Here is a 19,164-nt window from a genome sequence, read left to right on the forward strand (position 1 = left end):
CCAAAGTTTGTTAAAAAAAAAAAAAAAAAGTCGCCATTTTCCGAGACCTGTAGCATCTCCATTTTTTTAGATCTGGACTGGGTGAGGGCTTATTTTTTGTGCGCTGAGCTGATGTTTTTGTTGATACCATTTTGGGATAGATACAATGTTTTGATCGCCTGTTATTGCATTTTATTGCAATGTTGCGGCGACCAAAAAAACGTAATTCTGCCATTTTGATTCTTTTTCTCATTACGCAGTTTACCGATCGGATTAATTATTTTTATATATTGATAGATCAAACGATTCTGAACGCGGCAGTACCAAATATGTGTATATTTGATTTTTTTTATTGTTTTATTTTGAATAAGGCGAAAGGGGAGTGATTTCAACTTTTATATTTTTTTAATATTTTTAGAAACATTTTTTTTTACTGTACACTAGCTTCAATAGTCTCCATGGGAGACTAAAAGCTGTGATTATCAGATCACCTGTCTGTAGCAGAATTGCTCATTTGCTATGAGCGCCGACCGCTGGGCGACACTCATAGCCTCCCGGCAATGACAACCGCAGGGGTCTCCTGCAGACCCAAGGTTGTCATGCCAACCAATCAGCGACCAGCGGTCATGTGACACGGGCGCCGATGGGCTGGACTTATGATGTCTTTCCGCTGCGGCCATGTTAAATGCCGCTGTCAGAGATTGACAGCGGCATTTAACATGTTAACAGCTGCGAGTGCATCGTGATTCCACCCGCGGCTGTTAGGGGCACATGACAGCTGATCAGATCAGCTGTCATATCCTCGGAAAGGTGTGGGCTCCGGCGATGAGCGGAGAGACCTGACATGTGCCGTACATGTACGGCACATGTTGGAAAGGGGATAAACCCTGACTATATCCCTGCTCTAAAATACGCTCTCCCTCCATTGACAACACTCCCTGAACTGCTTCCTTATGTCAGTGTGCCGAGCATCACATCACCGGGTCTTATATAAGACCCCATGACGCGATGCTGCCAGCCAATCACAGTAATGCCATGATACCCAATGGAGAAACAAGCGTGCCCGAGCACCCCGATGCTCGATCGAGCAGTGGCGACTGGCGAGCACTCTTGCTTATCACTCTTCATCAGAACAGGCATCCTTCTTCTATTACTTCAGTTCTGATGTTTATGTGCCTATTGTAGGCACTCTTCACATTGGACAGCAGACAGCATGGCTATTTTAACCGATCTATGCTATGCCACCACACAAGCTGCAAGCTGTGATGCACTATGTCTTTAACACCTTTTCATTATAGCAAGAACTAACCTTTTTACCAATCTGTTCTACAAAAGCTCTTCTAGGATAGGCCCAGACAGGCTAGTCTTTGCTCACCACATGCATTAATCAGCCATAGGGGCCCATGACCCTGTCCTTCCTTGGCCCAATTTTGGTAGGTGCTACTGCTAACCATTAGTGTTGAGCGAACATGCTCGACACTGCTCGGTACTCGCCTGAGCATCACGCTACTCGGGATGTTTGGCGAGCACCGAGCATTTCCGGGTTACTCGGACGGGAGCTCGGGTCTCCGCCCTGCATGTTTGGCGCTCTTTACAGAGCCAATGAACATGCAGGGATTGCCAGCCAGTCACTGTAATGCTGCAGCCATGTTGGTTGTGGGCATTACAGTGATTGGCTGGCCGCACAGCGTCACCTCGAGTATTTAAAACCGGGCGCCGCCATCTTGGACACAGTCGCTCCGGATTAGACAGTGTAGGGACAGCGCTGCTGATTTAGGGAGAGATATAAACTGCGAAATAGTTAGTGTAGGGTCTGTAAAGGCTGCCAGAACAAACAAACAGTCCTTTTCAGGACTAATATCCATCCCAGATACCAGGCAGGCAGTCTGTATAGGAGACACAGTGGTTATACCAGCAAACGCTGCATTACAGTCCTGTGTGCTCCTGTTGCTGAAATTGCTGGACTTAGCACCAGGTGTCGGGGGCCAGGAAAAATCCTTTTTTTTTCATCTAAATCCTCCTTTTTTTTTCCTCCTTCACACTGTACAAATACCCGTCTTATTAACCTTTTGGTGTGTCCCCCCCCCCCCCCCAAAAAAAAAGCGTGTCTCTGATTTTTCACACACAAATATAACTGTTGAAAATAGTCTGGTGTAGGCTAGAGAAACAGAAGTGTTGTTTTGCACTTCCACGGTTCAAACCTCTGTATTATCCATTTTGGGCCATTTGTATCTAAAAAAAAAAAACAGTTTGAGTGTGTCGCTCACTGTTCAGCCGCAAATCTATATATTGAAAAAAGTCTGGTATACCCCAGTAAACAATAACTGTGGTTTTGCCATACCACGGTAAAAAATCTCTATTATTCAGGTTTTGGTATATTTTCTGTAAAGAAAAACAGTAGTGTCTCCTGACTGTTGTGACACAAAAATATATCTGTTGAAAATAGTCTTGTGTAGGCCCGACATCCCAGTGTGGTTTCGCAGTTCCATGGGTCAAATCGCTGTATTATCCAGTTTTGGGCCTTTGGTATCTAAAAAAAAAAGCAGTTTGAGTGTGTCGCTCACTGTTCAGCCGCAAATATCTCTATTTAAAAAAGTGTGGTATACCCCAGTAAACAATAACTGTGGTTTTGCCATCCCACGGTAAAAAATGCATGTTCTTTATTTTAACCCACAATTCTTTCAAATATGAAGATAAACATTATAGGCAGAGATGGAGTACTGCGATGGGCACACGCTTTGCGCCCAGTTATGCAAATTTGTATGTAGGCATGTGGGAGCACTACCATATCTTCACCAATGACAACCTCCACCCCAACTTAATATTTTGGCATCGTTTCATAGACGATATCCTGTTCATTTGGGCAGGTAGCCAGGACTCTTTAAAACAATTCCTGTCTGACCTTAACAATAATGATTTTTTTCTTCAATTCTCCTCATCCACAAGTACTAATCAGGTGAACTTTCTGGATCTAAGTATATATATCAAAGATAACCAAATATGCACTCGCACTTTTTTTAAACCCACGGATACTAACAGTTTTATCCACATGAGTAGCTGTCACCTTCCCAGTTGGCTCTTAAATATACCAAACAGCCAATACCAAAGATTATATCGGAACTGTTCAAAACAGAAGGACTTTGAGGAAGAAGCAAATCTTCTAACGACTAAATTCCTGGAAAACGGGTACGAACCAGCACTTCTTACCAAAGCCAGAGAACAGACATGCAAAACCCCTCGAATAAAACTTCTGGCGAAGAAAGAAATCACTAGTGAGAATAATGAGAACCTAAGTGACGCCAACTTTGATATTCCAATTATCACTACCTATAATTCTAACACCCACCTCATAAGGAAAATCATCCAGCGTCATTGGAACATCCTTAGAGATGATAAGATAATAGGGGACCAGATCCCCCTAAAACCTAGATTCATATTTAGGAAAGCCAGAAATCTTGGAAACCTAATAGCCCCATCTATAAAAAATCCTCTGTCCATCACCCTTCCAAAGAGCCTATCCATAAACCCAGTCGGTTTCTACCCTTGTAATAAATGTATAGTGTGCAAAAATTTGCACACTAAAAAACAGAATAAAATTTCTCATGGAGATATTGAGTTTCCTATCAAGGATTTCATCACCTGTACCACTAAGGGAGTTATTTATGGACTCAAATGTCCCTGTGACAAACTATATGTTGGACGCACAATACATCCACTAAATAGGAGAGTGGGTGAACACTTACGCAATATACGGACCAAATTCGCAAAACACTCTCTCTCCAAACATTTTGCAGACAAACACGGAGGTTCAACCAAGGATATCAAAATTACGGGTATCCAAATTGTGCAGAAGCATTGGAGATAGGGCAATTACATCAATCAGATGTCCCGTATCGAAAGTAGCTGGATTTTTAAACTAAACTCACTGAGACCTAAGGGTCTTAACAGTGAGATTGAATTGTTTGCCTTTAATTAGACTGCATAACTGGATTATCTATTAATTGCAGTTCTCAATCTATCTATCCAAGCTATACTTTTTAATCAATACAAAGTTGCTATTAACTCCCATTTAGGACTCCAGCAACCACAAGAATTTACTTACCCTATCTGTACATTAATGGATTCAATCAAGGAGCACATGAGGACCGAGTACTTACCTATATAAGGAAGCATCCAGCACTGAAGGACCATCCCTGACGAAGGATTCCGTGCAAATCCGAAAAGCGTAGGAAAGGTCCTCAGTGCTACCTGTACCTGCTCCATCGCGAGACTCTGCGGGATCCTACGGCACACACCACGTGACCGGATGTCCTGCTTGTCTGCGCGATTAGGTAACAGGAACCAGGAACGCTCGCTACCACCAGAGCCTCCGGCCGGGAATCCGCGTGCGGCGCGACGCAGCCAGCCCATCCGACTCTCACTATCAGGTCAGTACCTGTGGATTCACCCAGCACCACCAACGAGTGCAGGTCCAGCATATCTACGTGCCTGCAACGCCAGCAGCCACCACCATCCTTACAGGTACGCGACCTCTATACCGACTAATAAGGCTCTGCTGCCCCTCATCCACGTTCAGCATCACGGACAGTGACTCCTGAAGCACCTGAAGGGGGCTCATCCTCCCTGCTACGATAGCAGCCACCACCATCTTATCAGGTACGCGACCTCTGTACCGACATAACAAGGCTTTGCTGCCCCTCACCCACACTCAGCATCACAGACAGTGATTCCTGAGCACCTGAAGGGGAATTATCCTCTCTCCCTGTTTACCAGCCTCAGTGCTTTATGCCACGCTAAGGACTAAAACCCAGTGGTATACAGGATCAATATCTCTACCATAATATAAGGTAATTTTTATAATAATATTAGTACCTATTACCCTTATCCCCTTATCAAATAGGACACTAGATACTAAACGATATTAACTTTATCCTAATTTTACCAATTTAACTCAGCAGCCTGCAGTCACGGGACCACACTGCACCTGCACTTTACTAGCTACCTCCAGAACCTCCAAGCACTCAGGTATATCACCATCCATTGGTCCATCTACGTGCAGCTGCCTTTATTCCTATTTCTCTAAATATCCCCTTTCCCCACAGATCTGGACTTCAGACCTACTTTCTGAAGCCATTCCATCACCCTGAAGCAAATACCCTAACAAAATAGGTAATTACCTCTTTCCCACATCTAAACTGAGATTAAAACCCTCAAGTGTTAGGCCTATCTAACTACCCCTTCTTTCCTCTCTCCTAGGCCTCCTCCATCGTCCCCAGACCATCACCTATTATACCGCCTGAAGCAAGCTTCAAGTCACCCTCCTACCACCACGGCGTCACTTTTTAACCTGTTTTTAGGAGGCTAGTCACCTCCACTCATTTTATTGAACTCCGTATATGTCTGATACCCGCACTTTTTAAACCACCTTTTTAGTTGATGTGTAATTACGAATAAATACTTTGATTTTATATTTGTCTACAGCCACTTCTTTAGTATCTCCTCATCCACCTAGACCAGCGCAGATACCCCATCTCTGTTTTTTACTTTGACAGCCTTTTTGGTTCACTGTTAGGCTGAGTTCTATTATTCAGATTTTGGTATATTTTCCATAAAGAAAAACAGTAGTGTCTCCTGACTGTTGTGACACAAAAATATATCTGTTGAAAATAGTCTTGTGTAGGCCCGACATCCCAGTGTGGTTTCGCAGTTCCACGGGTCAAATCGCTGTACTATCCAGTTTTGGGCCTTTGGTATCTAAAAAAAAAAGCAGTTTGAGTGTGTCGCTCACTGTTCAGCCGCAAATATCTCTATTTAAAAAAGTGTGGTATACCCCAGTCATCAATAACGGTGGTTTTCCTCTTCCACGGTTCTAATCTACTCTTTATTACCCTTTTTCCATTGATAGTGCAAATGTAAGCTATTTTACTTCATTTACAATGGGCAAGGCGCGTGGCAAGGGACGTGGAAGTGGACGTTCTGGTGATGGTTCGTGCAGAGGACGGGGCCGTGGCCAAGGTGAAAATGTGCCACAACCAACAGCCACATCTTCTCGCTCCCACTTCTTGACCGAATTACTAGGGAAGCACAGAACAACACCAGTATTGAGAACTGATCAGTGTGAACAGGTTATTAATTGGATAGCAGATAATACTTCCAGTTACCTGGGCACCACCACCTCCGGTCTGTCTTCCACACGGTCAACTCTTAGTAGCCGTGAGTCTCGACCGCATACTCCTCCTCACCCTGATGCTCCTTCCTCCCACCATGCCGAGTGTCGTCAGACAGCAAGTGATCCCACACTTGGACACTCTGAAGAGCTGTTCACTGGTCCATTTCCATATTTGGGCCCCTCACCTGATACGCTTGAAGTGGTGGAAGAGGAGATCCCATGTTGCGATGCCCAAATATTTGAACAGCCACGGCCACAGGAAGTCGACGTTGGCAATCTGTCACAAGAGGTGGACGATGACGAGACACAATTACCAGGAAGTGAGGAGGAGGATCGTAGTGCGCAAGTGGAAGAGGAGGAGGTGGTGGATGATCTAGTAACTGACCCAACATGGAAGGAGGACATGCAGAGTGAGGCCAGCAGCACACAGGGGGAGGGAGGCAGAGTACCCCAACAGGCAGGAAGAAGCAGTGTGGTGGCCGCAGACAGAAGGCAGGCAACCGTTCATCGTAACACCAACACGAGGGACGTTGCCAGTACAAGCGGTAGGTCTTCCAGAGTCTGGAATTTTTTTAAAGACTCTGCTGATAACCCCAAAAAGGCTATATGTTCCACCTGCCATGCCAGCATCAGCAGGTTTGACAAAACTACCAGCTTGACCACCACCAGCATGATCAGGCACATGGCACCATAGCACCCGACTTTGTGGGGCGAAACCCAGGGTCCACGACCAGTGTCAGCGGGTGTCACACTGCTTCTTCCACTGTTGTGCGTGCAATAGAACCCCCTGTTGTGTGTGCAAGGCAATCCCCTGTCCATACTGCATGTAAAGATGCCCCCTCCTCTCAGTCTTCACTTGTTATGGCAGTTTCTCAAGAAACAGCATCAACGTCCACGTCCCACCGCAGCGTTGAATTGTCCATATCCCAGACCTTTGAACGAAAGCGGAAATTCGCAGCTAACGCCCCACAGGCCACAGTCCTAAATTCGCACATTTCACGACTGCTTGCGTTGGAAATGCTGCCTTTTAGGCTGGTGGAGACGGAATCCTTCTGCAATCTTATGGCGGTGGCCGTCCCTCGGTACTCGGTCCCCAGCCGACACTATTTTGCCCGGTGTGCCATCCCCGCACTACACAAGCACGTGTCCCAAAGCATCTGCCGTGCCCTCAACAACGCAGTTACTGGGAGAGTCCACCTGACAACGGACACGTGGACAAGTGCTTGTGGCCAGGGACGGTACATCTCTCTGACGGCACACTGGGTAAACATAGTGGAAGCCGGGACCCAGTCGGACCTTGGGACGGAACAAATCCTCCCCACACCGAGGATTGCGGGCCCTATGTCAGTCAGAGTTGCCCCCACAGTGTAGAGCTCCTGCGCATCCTCCTCCTCCTCCTCATGTTCAGCTTCCATCTCAGATATCACCACATCAGTTACAAGCTGGAAGCATTGCAGTACTGCCTCCGCCAAGCGGCAACAGGCTGTGCTGAAACTCAAAAGCTTAGGTGATAAACCTCACACTGCTTGTGAGTTGTGGACAGCTGTGAAAGAGCAGGCAGATCTGTGGCTGAGACCGCTGAACCTACATCCTGGCATGGTCATGTGTGACAATGGCCGTAACCTGGTGGCGGCTCTGAGGCGAGGTGAGATCACACACGTACCATGCCTGGCTCATGTGCTTAACCTCGTGGTTCAGCGGTTTCTTAAATCGTATCCCGAGTTGCCAGATCTGCTCGTGAAAGTACGCCACCTGTCAGCTCATTTTCGCAAGTCGGCTACAGCTTCCGCCGTCCTTGCTGTGTTGCAGCAGCGTTTGCAGCTTCCGGCACACCGACTGGTGTGTGATGTCCCCACACGTTGGAACTCTACCCTCCACATGTTGCAAAGGATTTGTGAGCAGAAGAGAGCAGTTGTGGAGTACCAGCTGCAACAAGGCCGTCGATATTCAGGTCAGACTCCACACATAAGACCTCAGGAGTGGACCTGGATGTCTAACATATGTACCATCCTGACAAACTTTGAGGAGGCCACCAAGATGGTGAGTGGCGATGACGCCATCATTAGTGTCAGCATCCCACTTGTCTGTCTTTTGCAACGCTCTCTGCAGAGAATTAAAGAGGAGGCATTGCAGCCAGAGTATGATGAGATGGATCAAGAAGCCGTAGCGGGTGATTACACACAGCCCAGCCTCATCTCATCCCAACGTGCATTGGGGGATAATGAGGGAGAGGAGGAGGAGGAGGAAGAACAGGAGCTGCTATCATGCGTTGTAGACGGTAGTACCTGTACAAGTGTCATACCGTCCGTTCAGCGTGGGTGGCCTGAGGACAGGGGGGAGGAGGAAGAGGAGGAGGAGAGCATGGTCAGTCGTCATCTTGGTGAGGACACGGAAATCTTGCCGTTACCAGTCTGGCACGCATGGCTGACTTTATGTTACGCTGCCTTAACCGTGACCCTTGTGTTGTCAAAATGTTGGGTGACAGTCATTACTGGTTGGTGAAACTTGTAGACCCCCGCTACAAGGAGAACTTTCACTCTCTTATTCCTGAGGTGGAGAGGTCTACAAAAATGGGGCAGTACCAGAAGGCCCTTGCTGTAGAACTCTTAAAAAAATTCCCATCAGGAACACGCTAGCGGCAGAGGTCACAGTTCGTTGCCCAACCAAGGCGTACAGGCGAGAGAGATGCAACTCCAATCCAGCAGATGCAAGGGAACACTGTCAACTTTCTGGGACAGTTTTCTGACACCCGCCCAGCTTACAGGCCCTGAGGCGCGGGGTACTCTCACAAGGAGTGGAAAGTTTCAAAAGATGGTGAGGGAGTACCTTGACGACCGTACCAGCGTCCTCCGTGATTCCTCTGTGCCTTTTAATTATTGGGTATCCAAGCTGGACACTTGGAATGAACTCACTCTGTACGCCTTGGAGGTCCTGGCCTGCCCTGCCGCTAGCGTGTTATCGGAGCGTGTTTTTAGTGCCGCTGGGGGAATTATAACTGATAAGCGCACTCGCCTGTCAACTGACAATGCTGACAAGCTGACCCTTATCAAAATGAACAAGGGTTGGATTGGGCCAGACTTCTCATCACCACCAAATGACAGCAGAGTAACATAAAGTCAAATCCACTGTTATTTCGGGAGGTGTATTCACATGCACCGATTCACACCCACACATGGGTATATGCTTCCTCGTTTCGGCTGTTTTATCTTCTTCTCCTTATCCTCAGCCTCCACCACCACTATACCACCAGGGTGTCAGCATTGCAAGTTCTTCCGTCCTTATTTTTGGCAGCTTTTGCTTGCAAGGCATAAGCAAATACTATGGGACACCCACTCCCCAATAATGGGACTTATGTTTGTAATATGCTGTACTGCATGGCTCTTGTAAGGGGCATTGCAAGTTGCTCCGTCCTAATTTTTGGCAGCTTTTGCTTGGAAAGCATAAGCAAATACTATGGGAGACCCACTCCGCAATAATGGGACTTATGTTTGTAATATGCTGTACTGCATGGCTCTTGTAAGGAGCATTGCAAGTTGCTCCGTCCTAATTTTTGGCAGCTTTTGCTTGCAAGGCATAAGCAAATACTATGGGAGACCCACTCCCCAATAATGGGACTTATGTTTGTAATATGCTGTACTGCATGGCTCTTGTAAGGGGCATTGCAAGTTGCTCCGTCCTAATTTTTGGCAGCTTTTGCTTGCAAGGCATAAGCAAATACTATGGGAGACCCACTCCCCAATAATGGGACTTATGTTTGTAATATGCTGTACTGCATGGCTCTTGTAAGGGGCATTGCAAGTTGCTCCGTCCTAATTTTTGGCAGCTTTTGCTTGCAAGGCATAAGCAAATACTATGGGAGACCCACTCCCCAATAATGGGACTTATGTTTGTAATATGCTGTACTGCATGTGACGCGCCCCCTGGGCCGTGTGTACACATGTGTGGGATACCCGGTGCCGGGTTTCTGGGGTCTGTAGTCTCCGTGGCGGTGACCCGGTCCCGTGGCTCAGGCTGGTCAAACCAGTGGCAGTCTTTCTTAGGTTTTGAGGTTAATTGTCCGACTGCGCCACCCGTGGATTGCGGTCAGGGAGTACCACCGCTGTGAGGCAGACCGTTGAGGCTGGTGTTGGGTGCGCAGCAGAGAATGGGATAACTCCCCACGGGAGGAGTATAGCCTCAGGGCAGTGAGTGTTGATGTTGCACGAGCGCAGCAGGAACTACTCAGAGTCTTTGCTGTGCAGTTCAGGGTCTTTACTGATGATTATAAGGTAGACCCTCCCGGGAGTACTGGCTAGCATAAGAGGCCTGGTCAGTCTGTGAGCAAGCAGGAGTTCCCCTGGCCAGGTGGAGTTGTAAGCCTCCCCGTCTGTCTGCACTCTTCCTGGCTACCTTGCTGTAAGCGGGTAGAAGAAGCCCACGTCCCTGAGTGTACCGTGTAGTGCTCACCCGTATGGCTGGTGACTTGGGGCCTTCTGTTAGCCTCCGCTCCACGACGGCAGTGCTGGTCCCTTGCTTGTGACTGAGCCTCCGGGCTTCTATGGCCAGAGGACCTGAAATCCCCTGCCGGCTGGTTTCTGCTGCTGGATATATAAGTCCTCACAGCCTCGGACTCCTGTGTCCGGTTCCTATTGTCTTCTGACAGGGCGAGCTCTGCTCAGCTTCCAGCCCCTGGTCTTTAGCTCCTAGCTCCTACAGAGCTCCTTGCTGTTACTTTCCCTTGCTCTCACTCTGACTCTGACTGTTCTCTGACTCACTCAATCCCGCCCCAGATCCAGTTTATAAGGGCAGAATTCTCCCCTCCCAGGATTGGGGCAGGAGGATGTTGCATGTTTAAGGGATCCTGACCAGGAAACCTCCCACTTGCTCTCCGACGTAATATCTCTATTACTGTGGTGACCAGACCCCTAGGGTGCCACACATGGCTCTTGTAAGGGGCATTGCAGTTCCTCATAATTTTTGGAAAGCCTTCCATTCACTGCTTAGGCCAACAGTGCACAGGAGACCCAGTTGCTATAAATGGAAAAAAAGGTTTAGTTAACGCCCCCTGACCTCCATGTCATTTCCAAGGGGCATTGGAGTGCCTCGAAATTTTTGGTAGGCATTGCACTCACTGTATGCCCTATAACTGTGTAGCCGAACTGCTCCTTTTGTTACAGAAACATATCCTACAAGACATATCTGGTTGACTGGCCTGATATTGATGTGAATGGTCCCTGTTCCTCCTGCTCTTTCTCCTTTGCCACTACATCATCCATCATTTATCACCTGAAGCTTTGTTTTAACGGGAGTCATAGAACTTGGATAGTAGCAGGAAAACATCCAGCAATCCTCGGAGGAGGTAGGATATGCGCCAAAACGCTGACCACCTCAGGCCTAGCCGCTACTACATACATGCGCTTGCATTACAACAAAACAAAGCAGATGCTAACTTCTATCATCCTCATCATGCTCCTCACCTTGGCACTCTCAACTCCCCTGATGGAGAAGCCAGGGCCCACCGGAGGAGTCGGATAGTCCGGTGGGCTCGGCCAATGCTGCCCTAAAGCAGGCCAGGCTAAGAAAAGTGTGGGAAAGGTTACCTGGAGGCTGGGGAGCAAGTGGGGACACCCGGCCACCAGGCGGCTGGGGACTGAGTATGGATACCAGGCCGCCGACACAGCCATGGCGTGGTGGCCAGATTCCGCCTCCACATGCCTAAAAGGCCCAATTTAAAGTGCAAGCAAGCAGTATGGTATTGCAGCCTGGGGGTGGGTGGGTGGCAGGCTGCATACTTGCGCTTGCATTGCAAGGAATGGGAGAGGTACAATTGAACACTGCCCTGGGACAAGGACTTGAATGGGGATAGTTGCAAGTCTGCAACGACAGGTGCAAGGTGGGAGGCATCTTCGCATGTACCATGAACAGGGGTTTGGCATGCACACACTACAGCGGAATAGGCTCTCCTTCCCACTAAATGCACTGGGGAGGGCACAGGTAATGTTTTAGTATACGCGCTTAATCTTATGTATAAGGCACACCAGGACAAATAGGGGCGGCTAGGGACTGAGTATGGATACCTCGCTGCCGAAGCAGCCATGAGGTAGTGGCCAGCTTCGGCCTCCTCCAAACTAAAAGGCCCCATTTCAAGTGCAAACTAGCAGTATGGAATTGCTGTCTGGGGGTGGGTGGGTGGCAGGCTGCACACTTACACTTGCATTAAAAGAAAACATAGCAGATGCTAACTTCTGTCATCATCATCATGCTCCTCACCTTGGCACTCTCAACTCCACAGATGGAGAAGTCAGGGCCCACCAGAGGAGTCTGGTTCTCTGGTGGGCTCGTCCAATGCTGCCTAAAGCAGGCCGGGCTAAGAAAAGTGTGTGGGGGGATGTTCCAAGGAGAAATAGGGGCGGCTGGGGACCATTTATGGACACCCGGCTGCCCCCAGGCGGCTGGGGACCGTGTGTGGACACCCGGCCGCGGGGCGGCTGGGGACCGAGTATGGACACCCGGCCGCCGGGCGGCTGGGGACTGAGTATGGATTCCAGGCCGCCAACACAGCCATGACGTGGTGGCCAGATTCTGCCTCCACATGCCTAAAAGGCCCAATTTCAAGTTTAAGCAAGCAAGCAGTATGGTATTGCAGCCTGGGTGTGGGTGGGTGGCAGGCTGCATACTTGCGCTTGTATTGCAAGGAATGGGGGAGGTACAATTGAACACTGCCCTGGGACTAGAACTTACATGGGGATAGTTGCCAGTCTGCATCTTCTGATGCGGCAAGGATCACTTATGATGGGCACACTTTTAAACAGTGACCTGGGAGTCAGAGATGCTTCCAGGGGTCTTCCCCATGCTGTTCCCATGTCTTTTCAGCACTTTATGCATGTGTCACACAGCACATGGCCAGATAAGGTTGTAAAATGTTAAAATGACATTTCCTGGTGAATGCATTTGTCATAGTTGAAAGCAATACAAAAGTGCAAAAACGCATAAAAAATGCTACTTGTGAACATAGCCGAAGGTGTGGAGAAGTATTTTTGTTTTTCGTCATTTATTTTAACTTATACACAAGTCTTTTCCCTGGAAAGGATATTCCTTAACATATTTCACAGGAAAAAAGTTTCACTTTCGTTTTTGAACGTTTTATTGTGAGCCCGTAAAAGTGGCTTAATACCTCTGACCACTTTGTTGACAGCAGTGACCTGGGGGTCAGAAATGCTTCCTGGGGCGATCCCCATGCTGTCCCCATGTCATTTGAGCACTGTCACTATCGTTTTGGGCACTTGTTAGGCTTTTAAAAGACTGCCGGGGGTGCCACCGCAAAAATGCTCGAGTATCCCATAGACTAACATTGGGCTCTTTGCTCGGGTCGAGCACCCGAGTATCACGGCGAGCTCGGCCCCAGCTTCGAGCACCCGAGCATTTTAGTGCTCGCTCAACACTACTATCCATTGAATACTGGGAACAATTCACATAACCTGCCATTTTGGAGATTCTCTGACCCACTCATCTAACCATCACAATTTGATCAATGTTGCTCAAATTCTTATGCTTGCTCATTTTTCTGTGTTCAACAGTTGCATTCACTGGCAGCCTACTATCTCCTACTAAATCCCATATTATACTGTGTCTCTTATTAAACATTTAATATCTCATAGTAAATGTCATTGCCATAAGGCAATAAATGTTATTAAATGCACATTTTGGTGTTTTTAATGTTATGGCTGATTGTTCATGCTTAACCATACATGTTTTATAATCTGCTTTAATTTTTTGAATGTATATTTTATTTCCTTTACACGACTATATGAGAAGCAGTTCTAGATGTTTTTTACTGTACTGCACTCACCTGGACATAAAAATCCTTAGTTTATTGCTGAGCAATATGGAAGAGTGCTGTGGTCATGCTCCGTGACATGCAGAAGTCAAGAGCATAGAGGGAGAAGAGGTAGAAGGAGCTGACCAGCCCTCCCGCTGCCTGCCCCCAACTATATAATGAAGCTGTACATATTGCATATGTCACAAAACTCTTGCATCAGTCAATGTTTTTTATGTTTTTCTAATACCCAGGCATCTTCTGTGAACAAAATCTACCTGCAGTTCGGTAAATACAGTAAAATGTAAAAAAAGTGGAAAATAAAAAAAAGTCAGTATATTTTTCTTTTGACTAATTCTTTTTAGTTTTTATGAATTCCCACAAAGTACTTCATGCACTTGTAAAGGCTTAAAATACAGAGGTAAAAGCAATCAGGCACATGCAGTAAATTCTTTGTGCTCCGTGCACTGTTTGTTTGACACGAGCTGGTCCATTGTAATATACTGAAATCTACTCTTTTTTTTACTTCTAAATTAAATGTTATTTTGTACTGCTTTCACTTACGTCATCCAACAGTACAATCTAAAAACAAGGCATCAAGTCAAATTTTAAAGCTGCTGAAAGTTGTAGACCAGTCTGCAGTCATTCATGGAAATTGATATTTGCATCTTATGGTAGAACTCATTTGTGAAAGCACAGTAGTTGCACAGGAATAATACTTGCCAACTGACTGACTAAGTAACCGCTACCTTCATTTTGTAGACCATTCAAACATATTCTTCTCTTTCTTGGTCACAAATGACCCCATACTTTTCCTTTTTGTTCCTCATTTCATTTGACCATCTAATATATTTTTTAAAGTGTACCTACACTTTCACAAGAAAATTATTATACTGCAGGACTCTGCAGTATAATAATTTTTCGAGATCACTCTATTAGCGATTTTTGCCTGTAACCCGCAATACTGACCAGTCAAAGTCTGTGCTGCCAGCTACGATAAACTACGCAGCATCTTGCTCGTCACTCTTGGCTAATGTCTTGAGTTTGGGAGCATGTGCTGCAAAATCCTTTGACCCCACACCGAAGATGTTAGCCTAACAGCAGGAGGAGGACGTTGCTTAGTTTAGTGTAGCCCAGACTTCGGCCAGTCCGTGATGCGGGTTATCAATTACTAATAGAATGATTTAGATAAATGATTATACTGCAGAGACCTGAGCTATAACCATTGTCTTGCGAAAGTGTAGGTACGCTTTAATCTTTCCAGCCTTCCACTACTCTTTAAGTTATTTTGCATTAGCAAATGCAGACAGTGACATTTGACTAATACTACAACACCTTCCTTACCTTTCGTGGTTGAATTCACACTTTATAAATCCTGTGATTCTACTTTGTAATGTCTTCTGATGTTTCATGAAGGTGAGAGGTAAAGTTACACCACTACTGATAATGATTCCTTTAACTTTATTTCTATATTTTCTAGCTTTTCAGAAACATAAAGTAATAACAAAAAGAGAAAGATTAAGAATATCAAAAAGGACTCTCAGTTTCTGCACATAGTGATAACCTTATGGATAATCACAAAGAAAGCAAAGTAACAAACTATAATTAAAGTACAATTAGCAATACTAAAGAATTGTATGTAAAGTTGTACATAGTAACATCTAACCTGGTATCTTCCTTGACATTTTTCTCCATTCATGCATTTCAGACCTCATAACTGACACCTTTCTGCTACAAACTAAATTACCCAGAAGCAGGTGAGTCTTTTCCTCATGTTTTGCTGTCAAATAGATGCGTTAAGTTGATGGGTAGAGGAAGAACTATAACTCTAGAGCAAGGTGTGTTTGGTAACTACACATGCTTGAAGTGTTAGACCAAGTGCTAATGGAGGAATTATGTATCAAAGGCCAAAAAGAAACAATTGGATGTGGTATTTTGGGGGTCTGATCTATAAAAATGACATATATAGTTAACAGATCTTTACAACATTCATAAAAAGGTGATATGCCACATTTACAATGAGAAACCTATCACAAGAAGGAAGCAAGGCAAACACTGCTATCCTGTCACATTTCTGAGTCACAAATGTATACTATGTGATGTGGCTTCAGTTCTCTGTCACTGATCCATTGCTCCTTCCATTAGATAGGGCTCAGAGTTGAACAAGCAAATGTGATAAGATTTTCCTCTCTGCAAAGCCAGAGGCTTCATGGCAAATGTAGCCTGCATTAGTGGAATCATCACAGTGGAGTAGAAGAATTCTTTGATAATAGCCTATGTTGCATTATATAAGACGAAAAAAAAAGTATTGAGAAAAAAATAGGTATTATATATAGGTAGTATATAAATGCATAGATACTGTAGGGATTCAAGCTCTCTAGCAGCCATTAGGGTACACATAGGCACCAGGTTCTTGAGTCAAACAGTGTAAGATTTATTATACTTCATAAACTTCCACAGCGCTCAAATGAAAAGAAGCAAAAGCCTTTTTCCAGCACAAACACATAACAAAACAGTCCTTTCACTGGGTAGGCAAAAATATTTCAAAACGGTCTCACCCCTTCATTTTTGAAACCACCTCTCAGGCTCTGATAGAGATTGTCCACCATTAACGGTCTTTTTACTCTCCAAACACCACAGATGCTGCTGAGCTAGCCCAGCTGCCTTTAATTAGACGAGCAAACCCCTTGACATCTCCAACGTTGGTTTCTGACTTGGCCAACAAGCAAGGAGTTTCGAGAGGCTCCCTATCCTTCCGTGGTTTTATGAGATTTACATGATATATTTGGAAGGTCTTCCTTTTACCTGGTTGGTGTATTTTGTATTTGACCTCTCCCACCTTTTCTACTCCTTCATAACGTCCCTGTTACTTGGCAAGGAGCATGTGGTCCACTGTGGCACTAGCACAAGTACCCGATCCCCTAGCGTAAACTGCTTCACTTGAGCCAACCTGTTATACACCCTAGACTGTGCTTCCTGTTCCCTGAGGAGATGCTCTTTTACAATTGGCATAACTTGGGCCATCCTCTCTTGCATCTGGGCCACATGCTCTATGATGCTTTTGTAGAGTGTGGTGTCAGTTTCCCATGTCTCTTTTGCTACATCCAGGAGTCCCCAGGGATATCGGCATTACAGTAACTCAAACAGGGAAAATCCTGTGGAGTCTTGTGGAAGTGAGTATATAAACCAGTCCATCACCACTCTTTCCACCATGTGTGCTGGGGAGGAGGTCTCGGGCGGTAGCCATTTTTGCACCAAATGTAGAAGGTCAAACATCTGGGACCTTGGAGGCTTGTCCCTGTCTTAGCCCCAGAGGTGCAGCCATTGTGCCCTGACTGCTTGGGTTACGCCCAGACGAGCCATAATCTCTGCCTTTGCTTACTGTACTCCTCAGTATCCCGTAGGGCAAGGTCATAGTATGCCTTCGGCTGTTTCCCAGTCAGGTATGGAGCCAGGACCAATGCCCATTGCTCTGGAGGCAGTTTTCTATCATCCTCTCAAAGATATTCAGGAAAGCCTCAATGTCATCCTCCAGAGTCATTTTCTACAAAGCTTTCCATACTGTTCGCCTCACACTGTTACTGTCCCGCTGGCTGGCGGTATGTGCAGTCTCCCTGATGTGGGCAGTTGCTGCTAAGAGAGCCATCTGCTGCTGCTGCAGAAATTTTTGCTGCTGTTGCAACTGATGGATTAGGAGTTTATTAGTTTCTTGTTGGATCTGCTGCTGGTGCTGCATACTGGCCTGGAACAAGATACTCCATGCTTTCAGACCATGTTTGAACTGTTGTAGCTGCCTTTACCCAGGATATTCAGTCTTTCCACTGCAATCACCTGTGTTCTTTGGGACTTCATGTCCGCATTGCAACACCAATTGTAGGTATTCAAATGCTCTGACAGCCATTTGAGCACACATAGGCACTGGGTTCTTGTGACAAACATTGTAAGATTTCCTATACTTCATAAATTTCCCCAGGTCTCAAATGAAAAGAAATAACAGCCTTTTTCCATCACAAATGAATAACAAAACAGTCCTTTCTCTGGGTAGGCAAAATATTTCAAAATGGTCTCAACCATTCAGTTTTAAATCTACTTCTCAGGCTCTGGCAAACACTGTCTCTTCTTTCTGCAAACACTGTTATTAGATGAGCAAACCCCGGGATGGAGTGTATGGGAGGGATTTTTCCCACCCAGGCTCTTTTGGTCGCTTCTAAATCCCGGACTGAAAATCCAGTCCACTAAAAAATCCTCTCAGTAACTTGTTGTTACTGGTGTCATTTTTTTGAGATTTACATCACCAATGCCAGCCACCTCGGTGACACATACCTGCCATTCAGTACCTTACCTAATGCTTCCCTACAATACTTAACAACACAGAAAAATGTAAGAAAGTTTTTTCAAGATGGTACAGAACACAACGTTAATAAAATTTAAATGTACAATTGCAAAAGAGCTTAAGTTAAAATAATTCTGATTTCAAAGATACTATTTGGGTTGAGTTTTAATACTGTCATGTGCTTGTTAAATTTAGGGGGAAAATGCATTTGTGATCATCAGATATGTTTTACTCCGAATTGCCACTGTTTTGCAAAACATTTTTTTGCCCATGTAGTTTTTTTACAGGTAAAATATGCTTGGGAAAACAGTTGGCCATAAACAATCAGCACACATGGTATGTGCTGGCTAGCAGCATGTAGTGACTGAGCCCTAACGCTCAAATGGGGATGAACAAACCAGGGGAGATGTTCAACCTGCACACCACAGGTTCATATATAGACTAGGCAATCCCTAACCTGACACTGATTTGCCCCTGCCTGAGGTTAGCACCCTAAAATTACGCAATGGTGCCCCCACTCAATGTCGGTTGACCCTGAGTGTCTTTAACTGTACCCTCTACTAAACACAGAATGTAAACCAAAACCACAACAATCTAGAATGCACACTGACAGAGGGTGAGACATAGGGCTAAAGATGTGTTCACACAGTCATAAATGAAAGATGTGAGGGGCGTGGGCGGAAGTCCATGAAGCAGGACGTGTTTGCTCAAGCTCTGTGACCCTGTCAAGCTATCTCTAACAATCCTTTTGTATTCTAAGCCATCTTAGACTCTTTTGGCCCACACATTACTCTCCAGACTGTGAGCTACCATCTGAGACCTCTCTGGACCGGGTCGGCCTCATTTAGGCAAAGAAAAGGATTGAGGCCTACTCCCTTCTCGTGACCG

Source organism: Phyllobates terribilis, unplaced genomic scaffold (assembly GCF_046119375.1).
Source record: "Phyllobates terribilis strain yellow unplaced genomic scaffold, ASM4611937v1 Scaffold_11__3_contigs__length_659146591, whole genome shotgun sequence".
NCBI classification, from domain to species: domain Eukaryota; kingdom Metazoa; phylum Chordata; class Amphibia; order Anura; family Dendrobatidae; genus Phyllobates; species Phyllobates terribilis.